This window comes from Neolamprologus brichardi, chromosome 6 (assembly GCF_056152115.1).
Source record: "Neolamprologus brichardi isolate AB-2024 chromosome 6, ASM5615211v1, whole genome shotgun sequence".
NCBI lineage: Eukaryota > Metazoa > Chordata > Actinopteri > Cichliformes > Cichlidae > Neolamprologus > Neolamprologus brichardi.
The window spans coordinates 25067334-25081213 of NC_142109.1; positions in this window are offsets into that span (position 1 = coordinate 25067334).

A 13880-nucleotide genomic window follows, 5' to 3' on the forward strand; every position below is an offset into this window, starting at 1 on the left:
GATTCTCTTTCTTTCAAAACTGCAGAGACACTTAAAAATGCTGTCAATGAGAAAGATGACACAGTGAGTTGATACTGTCATCCTCAGTGTGTGTATCTATGTATACGTGTGTGTATGTTATATGTGTGTAAATCAAGAAATGGGATTTTTATGTCAGCAGCCCCGTACAATGTGTCACAACACATTGTGATCCAAATCCATCACTGAGAATTCTTTCCCATCATCTATCACAGTCTTTGATAGCTCAGAGTGTGAGTGGCTGAAAGGGTCGTTCACTGCTGGCTGCCCTCCATCAACGACCATACATGAAACAGGGAAAAGTAGAAGAGGGGAATGCTTTCAGTTCAGGATGAAAGGGGTAGAAACCACATCTTTTACTTTATATTTGTTTAATTTTTGTCTTTACTATTTTATCTTTGCTTAATCTTTACTCCAGTTTTTGGAAAAATAATAGTCAAACAAGACATGTCACATGCCAAGATTAAAATAATAAATAATCAGTTGCACTTCAGCCTCTCCATCTGTTACGGTGCTGCGACCCAGTATTTATGTTTCAGATCTTGATTTAATATTATTTGACTATTGTTGGTGCTGGTTTAGGTTATTTTTCTGTTGTGCTTAGTGATCTTAATTCTTCCTTCCTCTGTAGTTTTATATTTTTCTTAGTCTGTGTCCATTCCCATGTCTTCTCTGTGCTTGTCCTGGTCTCACGTCTCATGTCTAGTCACCCTTGTCTCTATCTTCCCTGTGTTCCTGAGTCAGCCATGTCTCAGTGTGAAGCCTGTCTCTCTGAGTCTGTGTCTTTGCGTATGTCTTGTGATTCCTGTTTTACTTTGACAGTCCTTGTCCTATGTCAGTGTTTACTGCTTTGCTTCCTCCCTGTCGCATGATGTCTGATTAGCCCCAGCTGTGTGTCCCTCCTGTTTCCTATCCCCTCAGCATTTGTTTGTATTTCCCTCTCCCACTGTAAATAAAGCTCACTTGGAGTAAAGTCAGTCATCAGTGCCTGCACTTGGGTCCTTCTCTCATCACTCCATATGTCTGCTTCTGCAGCCATGACAGCATCACTTATGTCGTGCTTTGAAAAGTAAAGGTCTGTGTGTTCAATTATCATTTTCTTTTGTTTGTTAACAGGGCAGTTAGTTATCTAACTTCCATAGAAATAGTAATATAAAAGTTTAAAACGTCAAGAAAAATCAAATACAATAAAAAAAAATCAGAAATACTGTACAGCAAAATAGGTAGTAACATTAAATGTATTGAGGTCATGCAAATTAGGATTTTCAATGCAATAATTTTTTTGTTAAACAGTTTGTCTGTACATGCAGTAAACAAACAAACAGACAAAATCAGTATTTCCCAAAATATTTTACCTTTTCTTTGTTGTTGTTGTTGGAATTCTGACTTCACTGACACTTTAAAAGCCTCTTTATGTTTCTTTGATAACATCATCAGTCTGATCTGCCAAAACAAGAAGACCAGAGTTTGAATAAAACACTTTGCTGTGCTTCATGGAACTCTGCTTTTAGAGAAATTCTCTATGAAACATACCAAACCATATATCAAAGATTCGTTCTCACAAGGCAGAACCAAAGCTATGATTTCCTCATAAGCTGCAATGCAAAGCCTCATAGGGACACGAAAAGAAATAAAAGACAAGACATAATGAATCTGATGAAGAAAGATTCACTTCCATCAATAGTCTTCAGTGGGTGTCAAACAAATCTGGAGACATCACTGAGAGCACCACAATTTCACCATCTGATCTGAGTCTTTGGATAGATATGATGACTTTTGAACATTTAAAAACTTAGTTAACATTACTTTAATGTCAAATTTATTGGAAAACGTTCATCTTTATCATGTATCAATGTTTTAGGGGAAAAAAGCAAGTAAGAGTTATATTTCCCAAACCGCATGAGGAAAAAATCCCATTCACAGTAAGCCTATCTGTTACAGTAGATCCCAAGGGCCAGAGCGGGTAGCTCTGCATGTTCGATTTGGCAGATTTTTTTTTTTTTTTTTTTTTACACCAAATGCCCTTCCTGACGTAACTCCCGAGGGATTTGTGTCTGCTCCTGGGACTGAATGAGGAACCTTTCACTTGTTAGGCGAATGTGTAAGCAACTATACTATGAAGCTTCCTTTAGACAGAGGATAACTGGAAATAATTGCCAGTATTAATCTTCTTTATTTCCACAAGTGCGAAATTTTCTTGTTTTAACTAACTGATGAAAATGTAACATACCCATGAGAAAATTGTGTACATGTAGATCAAATCAGTCTTCTAGCTTCAAAACACTTCACAAATCACAGAGAAACACATGAAAGAAGTGCATGATTTTTGCATTTTATGATACAATTTGGAATGTGTGAAGCCAAATTAGGGCATCCTTGTATGACTTTAGCAATGCTAAGTTTGATCTTATTTCTCCCAGACTGGGACAGATCAGAATAAATAGTGAGAGAAGGCATATTTTTATGGCAGTATAATGATGATTGTCTGCTCACCTAAAGCGGTCGCACACAAAAAACACAGTCTGTTAGTCACTAAACCCTTAATTCAGCAGTTTGAAACTAGGCCATTAGTGTATGAGAGAGCCTGAAAGGGAGGGAAAACAAGAACATGAAGGCCTGTGTGTGTGTGTGTGTGTGTGTGTGTGTGTGTGTGTGTGTGTGTGTGTGTGTGTGTGTGTGTGTGTGTGTGTGTGTGTGTGTGTGTGTGTGTGTGTGGCCTGCAGCTGAAACAGAGATAGCTGTGTGGCCAGGACAAGTTGTATTCTCTTCTAGTAGTTATATCACCTCCTGTCCCTGACTGTATGTGTGCACATGTATTCACATCTGCAATGACAGCAAGATTAAGTAGTTTTTTCAAATGTTAAAAGTCAGCATCTTCATTGTGTATGTGTACACCATCTTCACCCCTCCTCTCTTCTTGCATGCAGTAGTTAATCCCCTGGATTGCTATTTAATTTAGTGCATTGATTGCTGACAAATAGAAGAAGTGTGTGCCTCATACTGGTCTGTCAATCAGCACTTGTATGAAGGTGTCTCCTTTGTGTGTTTGTCTGTGCAGAAAGGATGATATCAATTTACATATTAATAGCATTGAAAAAATAAAAATATATGTGTATAACTGGTGAAGCAAGGACAATGAGGGAATTGTTTTCTCTGTTCAGTTTGTCTGCATTAATTTCTGTACAGGATTTTGCTGCTGAGTGAGTTTTTGGAGCATGTAACAGAATAGCAGAACAAAATAATAAAATCTGCAAAACCAGTATTTAAAATTACCACAATGAAATTATAAGCTAATGCCTTAGTCACACATGCATAGAAACCTGTCTATACCTGTGTGCCCTATCCAAGGAATATTGCATATTGCTTAACAGGATGGCGAATGGTTGCTGGAAGTTGGTGGTTGCTGCCAGGCTAAATCAATCAAAAATCTGATAGTGATTAAAAACAAAGTTGTGCCTTAACACCACAACTAGCAGGTTTTTCCCTAGAGTCCAGTGGTTGCCAGAGGTTTACTAACTAGTTTATGGGCTTGTGTGACTCGGGCTTTAGCAACTGATTTCAGAGTGAGTCATCTCCAGCAGCCACTCACCAACTGGTCAGGAAATAGATAACTTTTTCCCTAGCAACTGGTTGCAGTGAGTGTGTGGGTGCAAGTGACTGGGGCAAGACATTTACACTTTTTTGTATGTTAGGCAATTGCTAAATATGCTACCACTGAGATATTTGTAATAATTTCTTTAATTTAAAAAAAAATCATGACATGTACTTTTCCAGCATTACAACTGCATGGTTACATGAGGTTTTAACTAGTGCTGTCAGCGTTAATCTCATTAAAATGACGTTAACGCCATAACCGCATTAAAGTGGCAAATCTCAGTTAGCGAGTTAGCACAGATCGCCCCGTGCGTGGGGCTGCACGGTGCTAACGTGTTAACGAGCCATGCAGCCCCACAGAGTTTTAACACATAGAACTAACTCAACAGCATACTTTTCTAAGAATTGCAGGCATATATACTTAGCATTAAATCACTTCTTTTTATGCATCAGCATTTCTGTTCAGTCATATTTCTGGCCATATCCAGTTTGGAGTTGGAGAAATGACGAAAAGAGACAATGTTTTTGGCTGATCATTCCAATATGCTCAGAAGCCACTGATATTTATTCTGTTTGATGAGTTTTTGTGCAATACCATGGAACCAAAACTTCAAAGGGAAAACTTGCCAGCAAAATTCAAGATAACTGCTATTAGGAACTATTACTCACTGTGCGTACACTGGATAGTGTTATAGGTTTTATATAATGATATTTTGACGAAGAAAGGGTAAAGTAGAAGAAAATAGGGACAGAAAATGTACACTGGGAATGTCAAAACAGATGTTGCTTAGCAACTATTTCTGGCTCATTAAGGCTCATTTCAAATAAAATTCAACATCAGTGCTCTCTCTGTTTTCCAGCGTTGGTGTTTTATTGCTTTTTAAGTGTGATAAATCATTCAAGGCCAAGCAGTTTTATTCTGTTGGTTCTGCAAATGTATCTCTTAGATTTTTCTGAAATTATTATACATCATTATTTTGAACAGCTTCTTGTTTAAATATATGCTTACATCTTTGCACAGCCTTAGGCACAGGCTTGTGCTCAGGTCTAGGGCCTTCTTTCCATTCTTTCAACATAGTTTTGTTTAATTTTATATGTGGATTAGCATTTAATTTCTAACTTCATGATATATAAATATTTAGTCAGGTGGTTGCCTCACTGGGAAAAATAGTCTAAATTATTACATTTCTCAAGGAGGTAATGAGCTCCTCACTGTTTGGTGTGTCTGCCTGCCTTTCAATAGTATCCCATAAAACATTTATTTTACAGCGCAGAAAGAGGGCTTAAACCAAAGATCAGATGGCAATTAATTATTTTTATAACTTTGGAAATATGTTGGAACTTTTTTAACCCTTAGATGCACCCGTGGGGTCAAAAATGACCCCACGGGTTGTTTTTCTTCGAAATCTTTAAAATGCAAAGTTGTAATATATTTATATTCCAGGTATTCCTCATAAAATATGTTTGTAACATGAGGCCATTTGCATTTTTATTTATTTTTTCATTAATTTAAAAAAATGCAGTTTTTGTATCACTACCTCACTCTTCCACAAGTGGGGTCATTTTTGACCCCAAGCAGCTCCTATGGAATCTTCTATGAAACTTTCATTCTTAGCAACTCTGACTGACCCACTTACACTTCTGATGGATCAAGAATTAATTTTTACACAGTAACGTACATGATTTATAGTCAGGGCTGCACATAAGTGGTCCGCAGGTGTGCATTTGCTGTCAAAATAAAAGTATTCCCGGAAATTCAGAGAATACGCACTTCTTTTGCGGTGGAGGAACACCAAAGTAATTGCTTACGGAGCTTGCTTATTCGACATCTTTAAGAGTTCTGAACAAATATCTGTCCTCCTCCAGAACATCTTATATACGCAAACACGCGTTTGCGTATATAAGATAAGACTTCTTATCTGTTACGCGTCTTTTAACGTCTTTTATTTTGACAGCAAATGCTCACCTTCGGCCCATTTATGTGCAGCCCTGTTTATAGCTTCCTGTGCATTTCAAACATTGTCCTTTCTGATGTTTTTTTTTTAAAAAAAAATATTTAAAGTAACATGGCTGCTATGAGGCCAGCAAGGATCCCTGTGGACCTTGCCCTACAAATGATCCAGGATGGATGGGATGAAGAGCCCATTGGAGGCTTTGACTCAGAATCTGACATCTAAGATATAGAGGACCCAGACTATTGGCAGCAACCACATGGCAGCTTTCCCCTACATATGGGGCTGTTCCTGGTCAAATGCAGGCAGAAATTCATCCTCAGTGACTGTGTTACAGTGGATGAACAACTTGTGCCTTTCAAAGGGAAGGCCCAGCTTCTGCAGTATATGCAGAGCAAGCATACAAAAGTGATACTAGTGATACAAAAACTCCAATTTCTTAAAATTAATGAAAACATAAATAAAAATGCAAAGGGCCTCATGTCACAAACATGTTTTATGAGGAATACCTCAAATATGAGAATGTTACAACTCTTTGTTTTAAAGATTTTGAAGAATAACAACCGAGTTTATAGCAAAATGCATTGTTTCTATTTGGGGTCATTTTTGACCCCACTCGTGGAAGAGTGTAGGTACTGGTAGGTTGTGCATCCAAGGGTTAAGCTTGTAATTTCTTGAAAATGTGGGCCTATTTGGGGTCTTATTTTGTTTATGAGGTGATTTTTATGATTTATAGAAACTCATACTCACGGAGCGATTGTGGCTCAAGAGTTGGCAGTTCGTCTTGTAATCGGAAGGTTGCTGGTTCGAGCCCTGGCTCCGACAGTCTCGGTCATTGTGTCCTTGGGCAAGACACTTCACCTGTTGCCTACTGGTGGTGGTCAGAGGGCCTGGTGGCACCAGTATCCAGCAGCTGTGGCTACCATTTAGCTTCCCATCACCAGTTGGTGGATGACTGAATGTAGTGTAAAGTGCTTTAGGGTCCATAGGGACTAAGTAAAGCGCTATACAAATACAGGCCATTTACCATTTATAGCACATTCCTAATTAGCATAGGTTCCAAATAGTGTATTTTATTTTACTAAAGCAATGAACGCTTAAAATTACAATTACTAGACTGAAAAAGTTAGATTCTGGATTATGATATTAAAAGGTTTATAAGCGTGTGCAAAATTCGTTGCAGCATGCAAGAGTTTCCATGAGGTGAGTGGGAACATTTCTCCAAGTGGTGAAGACGGCTGAACGAAGGGCATCTACTCTCTGAAACTGTTGTCCATTTTTGTAAACTTCCCTTGCCATCCATCCCCAAAGGTTCTCAGTTGGTTGGTCCAAAAGAGTGATGTCATTATCCTGGAAGAAGCCCCTTGTCCTGCCAGCATTGTGTACTGTAGGGTTGTCCTGTTGAAAAATCCAGTTGTTATCACACAGACGAAGGCCCTCAGTCATGAGGGACGCTCCCTGCAACATCCAGACATAGCCAGCGGCCGTTTGATGCCCCTGGACCTCCATTGTTCCACTGAAGGAAAAGCACCCCACACCATTATGGCACCCCCTCCTCTGTGGCGCTTAAAAAACATCTTAGGTGGGATTAATTTTTAATAAATTGCATGCTCAAAAATGTTTTGTCTCACTCCCATTTCTTCTTGTTGCATGTTGAAGCTCTACTTGTAATCTTGTTAAGATCCAACCTTGCAAAATATGATTTTTTGCCAATTTTCAGGTTGTCTTAAACTTTTGATTGGAACTGTACCATGGTAGTTCAGCATAAACCAGGTACCAGTTAGTTTGGTAATGATCAAGAAATGATTACATCCCAGTTGAAAAAAAAAGGTTTTGTACATTGAAAATATAGAAACAAACAGTGTTCTCATTTATTGTCATATGAGATATACTTTGGTAATATAGTGTGTGGCCCATCGTTATGCGCAATTTAGTCACTGTACAACAACTGCAATAATTTGGTCTGCATTGCTGGCAAGAAGTTGGACTTGTTTCTGGTGGGTGTTGAGTCCACAGGGGTATCCTTTGTCACTGGTTCTGTTCATAATTTTTATGGACAGAATTTCTAGGCTTCTCTGCTAGAAATTGTGATCCTGTTGGCATTACAGGACCATAACTAGTGGTTTGTAGCCCAATGTGCAGTGGAAAGAATGCGAATTAGCACCTTCAAGTCTGGCCTGGGAAGATCTTGTTCTCCTGGATAAGCTGGAAGAGGTGGCTGGAGGGAGATCTGGGATTCTCTGCTTAGGCTGCTGCCCCCGGCCATAGATAAGTGGAAGAAAATAGATTAATCGTAATTTTTTTAATTATCTGCCGTGTAAATCTCACCACCAGATGTAAGCTACAACATTATCACAATACTTTATTAATCCATAAGGAAATTATGTCAATGGACCACCATGCCAAAAACCAAGCTTGAACCAGGGACCTTCAGATCTTCAGTCTGACGCTCTCCCAACTGAGCAATTTCGGCAACTGTTGTAATTCAAAGAGCAACTTATCAGATTGATACTGTCATTCCAGTTATCTCAATAAAATATAAATGCAGATGATATTCTTGCGTGGACCAACAAATATTTTCAACTCACTCTCCATCAGTTGTTGGTCTGCTTGCACTCAGGCTGATTTAAGTTGCTAAATAAAAACAACCTTCAGAATTTAATCACTTGTATCTTTCTCAACCCTGTGGAAGAAGGAGAATTTTAGCTGTTTCTTTATAAGTGCTCTTCTGGTATTTTTACTGCATTTAAAGTATTTTGTTTTGTGATTAGATTGCGATTGTGTGATTATTTTAATTTATAGAAAGATGGGAATTTCATCAAAGCATCAGAGTATTTTCTCCGCTGCCTTACGTAAATTACACATTTCATATTCTTGGTGATTACATTTAACCTCCTATAGTCAGTTAATGTACCCACTCACTCCAAATATCACATCCCTCACCTAGTTCTTTCCTCTGGGGAGAACTTGAGTTGAGGTAGTAGCTGTACACAGCTCAAAAATAAAATAAAAATAAAGAAACACTTATAGCATCAAGTCAGTAAAACCTCTGTGATGTTGATCTGGTTGGTGAAGTAGCAGAGGGGGTTGTTAATCAGATTCAGCTGCTTTGGTGCTCTTGAAATTAACAACAGGTGCAGTACAGGGGAAACAATGAGACCCCCAAAACAGAAACTGGTTTTACAGGTGGAGACCACTATAAAACCAGTTTCTGACTGTTTTGTCACTAGTTCTGTATTTGACTCGGAATACTTGAACCCTACAGAGGTTTCGCAGTCTAACACCTCCAGAATGACACATCAATACATCAATACAAAGTTTGCTGTGTTTCCCAGCACAGTCTCATGACGGAGATTCCAGGAGACAAGAAGTTTCTCTAGGAGAGTTGGAAAGGAACGTAGAAGTGCCGTAACCAGCAGGAGCAGTATCTGCTCTTTTGTACAGAGAGGAAGGGGATGAGCACTCTAAGAGCCCTACAGAATGTCCCCCATCAGGTCGCTAGTGCGAAAGTCTCTGACCAGACAATCAGAAACAAATTTCACGAGGGTTGCCTGAAGGCCCTACATCTTGTGGTGGGCCTTATGCTCACTGCTTGGGACCATGGAGCCCAACCAGTATTTGCCATAGAATATAAAATTTGGCGGGTCCACTGCCGCGCTTTGCTTTTCAGAGATGAGAACAGGTTAACCCTGAGCACATGTTACAGACATGAAAGGGTCTGGAGAAGCCGTGGCGAACACTATGTTGCTTGTAACATTCTTCTACATGATCAAATTCCACCAGTTCTCTCCTTTCCGTGTCTGTCATAATGAGATCCTCTATCCACAGCTTCTCTTCGGACAGTTCACGCATGAAGGTGAGTAAAGCGCACAATAATAATTGAACAACAGACGAGTAATAGTTTTGAGCTAAGCTTGCAATACCGCATGCGGTGCAACAGCCTGTAGGTGTGTGATTTGGTATGAGGGTCAGGTGTGTGATCAGCAGGGTGGAGACCTCAGGCACACTCTGCCACTGGAACACAAAATCCCACACATCCACAGAAAGGCTCTCACACCAGTAGAAGAGAGACAAAGTATAAGGCACAATTTTTATTTGAAGAACTAGGGTCTCAAGTTTGCAATGTACTTTCTACGGCTTTGTTTACATTTGGCGAATGGTGGCAGACACTTTGATGCAGACTACACTACCATAGAAACCTGCTAGCAACTAAAGCAATCACATGGAGGTTTTCAGTGCAGAATCATATATAGTACCTCTTTGTGGCTAATTATACACCAGCAAACACTTACCAGCCATTGCCGAATACACACCAGAACTGTTTATAAATACTTTATAATCATGATTTGCTGATTTGTAATGTAAAATGAAAAACTGCCATCTGCAACAGAAAGTTTGTGCCTGGTTGTTCTGTTGATGTGGCCCAGAAACAATGCAGTGTTAGAGAAGGGCCTGGTTTCTCTGAACAAAAATGATCAAAGTTTAGAAAGTCAGGAAAATATGCTGAGGATACAGATGAAGAAAACAAAAGAGGCTGACACAGAGACGAAAGTACAGATGCTATTAAAGGTTTAGAAAGGCAGACGGAATGAAACATCCCAGAAATGAGAATTTAATGAAGACATTTGGCACTTGTCATTTTTATCCATCTGCATCTCACTGTACCATTTCTATTTATCTCTTTCATTCCCTTAACCAAGTTTACACAAAAATATTACAACACAAAAGGATGCATTCACTTAAAATACACTCGGCACTGTTAAATTATTCACAAACACAATGCAAAGTGGAAATAATTACTCCAGCAATCACTGACAGACTGACGCTGTACAAACTGCAATAAACCTGTTAGTGCTTCTACCTTGTAAACAGACACAGTACACATGCATACAAAGCACACATATGCATGTGTATTTCTGGATGTGCATTATTCTACACACAGAGCAAGCCATTTTACACAAGCTTGCACAAATTTGCCAGACACAGAGAAATAAACATGTGAGATGTAGGAGAGAGCAGGGGGACATTTTCAGTTTAATAGCTATTAAGGTAAATTAGTTCAAAGTTTATTTCTTTAAATTATTGTCAAAAGTGAGATAATGAAACTACATCACCCACACACAGAAGTATACACTATGTACGGAAGGACAATTTTCATTCATCAGCCTCAGTGTTTGGTAAGGGAATAAGAGCCTGTTTAAATGAAAACCACCCCACAGAGAAGCAGTGGCAGAGCAATTTTTCACACACAGGTGTACATACGCACGGGCACCGCACACACTGTATATCTATGTACACGCTCAATGAAAACATGCACTGCAAATAAATGATCAAAAAGGTGTTCAATTGCTAACAAAGGTAACTCAAATGTGCATAAAATGTCTCCTGAAAAGAAAGAAAGAAAGAAAGAAAGAAAATTGCTCTACTAAACTTTGATCATTAAATTAGAGCCTGCAGGCAAAATTATTTTGTTTTCCTTTATAGAAAAAAGTTCCTGTTACCCGGAGGACTTGTTGACATGTTGATAATGATTAACAGCTAAATTTTCAGGTATTCTGCATTCGGGATCATCTATACCTTATCATGGCTTACTGGGTCTCAGAACAAGCCCATTGTAAATGTTATTAGCTGCTGTGAGATAATACTTTTGATTTCTTTTTCTCAATCTTTAATGAATGCCAAGTTATTTTTGGGTCTCAAAAAGATAAATTAAAATCAAGTGGAGCAGCATGTGATAATAGGCACTCGGTGTATTGAGTGTGTTATTGACGGTGTGAAAACAAAGCCCAAGGCTCATTATTTCCCTTTCAGTGACTAGTAATGTCACATTAATAAATCTGTTTGCTTTACTTACGGCTGCTCTGCCAAAGAATGTTTCATTGTGTCACTGTGCAAATTGTACTGGTACATGAAACTGATCATATTTACTGTATGTGCTTCCAAATGGCTGTGAGGGCTGTCACAGTGCTATTCAATTATATTCTGCATGTATTGGGGTGTATGTGTGTTTGTGAGAAAGGGAGCATTGTCTGTCCTGCCATGTCATGGCCAGAGGAGGTATTAACCAACTGGTAGTTACATCTCCATCAATTTCAGTCTTTTCTTTGTGCAAAAGCAATTATAATTATTTTGGAGACAGAGAATTACTAGCTAAGTAGACTAGATGTTTACAGTTCAGAGAATTCAGTGTTGTAAAATAGGACCCAGAAACTATTTGCTGAACAAGAGTCACTGATGTTTCTAAATCGGCATATTCAAAGTGAGGTTTTGCTAGTGTAACGATCACTGGAAGAGATAAAATCAGGTTTTACTGCTAGCTTTAGCGAGAGTTTCTGTTGCAAACTAAACATTTTAAACTATCAATTTAGAGCAGGGGTGTCCAACTCTAGGCCAGTGTCCTGCAGATTTTAGATGTGTCCTGATCCAGCACTGCTGATTTAGGTGTTCCTGTGCCTCACTTGTGTTCCTTCTTGTCATCCTTGTCTCCAAGTTCGTGTGTTTCCTGTTTTACTTTCGAAAGTCTCGCATCCTGTGTTCAGTGTTTTGAGTTTTGCTTCCCCGTTGTCTCATCTTGTCGGATTAGTCTCAGCTGTGTTCCCTGCCTGTCTGTCATTTCCTTATTTCCTTGTGTGTATGTATATATAATGTGTGTTTCCCTCTGTTCTTTGTCGGATCGTCTGCGTTACCTCTGTTTGTCATCCCGGTGTTTTCATTCAGCAGTTCCTCCTCAGTGTTTCATGTCTCAGGCTCCTTGTTCCCGATTGTCAGGTTTTGCTATGTTTTCTATGTTGCACTTGTTCCTTTGTTTAGCTAAACTCCAGTTTAGGTTTTCCTTCATGTTTTCAGTTCCCTGTTTGCATTTTACTTTGTAGTGTTTTTTCCAGCCAATAATAAAGGCTCGTCTTTTGTTAAACAGTCACCTCCACTACATTTTGCCTGCGCTTGGGTCCGCTCTCTGTCATTTCTATACGTTCTGCCTTGGAAAATGGTGACAATTTCAGTTTTGATGACTATAATAAAATACAGAACCTGTATGCCACGCTAAACTGTGCAATGCAATGGTTGGAAATGCTTCTCCTTAGCAACCATCTGATTGCAGTTTGTATAAGAAGCAACCAGTTTTCCAGGTTTGGGTCAGTCATTGCCAAAACTGCTTCCTTGAATAAATCTTCCTCTTTAATAGTGCCATGTGTGGCTTGCAGTTGCACAGACATAAGTTGTTGGGGTTTTTTTTTATAAAAAGCCAACATAAGTATAGTTAGTCTAGCAGCATTTGTATGTCTAATTGTTTAGTCCAGGTGAAAGAGGAAAAAGTTGAAATATCTTGCTATGTTGCTGAGGGGTTTTCTGTTCTTGTTTGTTTGTTTTTTCCATATGTTGTATCTTATCTGAAGAAGCTCTCCAACAGTTCTAGTTTTTCTGCAATAGCCTGAAATTTTCTTTAAATAACATTGCCCTTATCAGAGGCCATTCAGGCTGTGCACTCGTTACCCGAACTCTGTCAACAAGCATTAACATATTCACGAGCAGCTCGAAATTGACCACATCCCCACAAGAGGACAGTGTCTTGGCCTTTAATTCTTCAACAACAAAAAATAATAAGAAGAAGAATTTGACAATTTCTTTTAGAAATTTAAATATTACTACTTTACTTTTCATTTCTTGACACCCATAATGTAGGTCAGCGATGCCATGTTGCATATTTGTGTCTATTTGCATAACTCTTTGGGCACACTGAGAGAAGGATTATGGGAATTCAGCCAATGCAGTGGCTATGGAGGCATATTTGTGTCTTCTAAAGAGCCAACAGCAATTCACCAGATGTGACTATGCATACATCGATGCTGATTGGCTGAATAATTGGACGTTTTTTGTTTTTATTTTGCCCACAGGGAACCATACATAGCAACAACATGTATATGTGGTCTACAAAGCTCTGCGTAACACCTGTGGACTACAAATGCAGGACAACGAAACTAAGTATTGCCTGGAGATTTCACATACACGGACGCACACACACACACACACCATGCTCGATAATATCCATTTTTTGGTGTGCTTTTCTTTAAATTCCATTTAAAGAGCACTTAGATTGCACATGCTATGTAGTTCTCTACAGGGACATTTAAATGCCAGATCAATTGTTAATGTAATTAATTACAACAACAAGCATTACAGCTTTAATTAGTGTGTTTGTTTAAACAAACATGCTGTTTTGTTGTTTGGGTGCTTTCATAAAGCCTTTCCATTTAATATTAATCTCTTGTGTAAATAATGTGACCTCCAAAACATTAAAACACATTTGGAATTTGAACA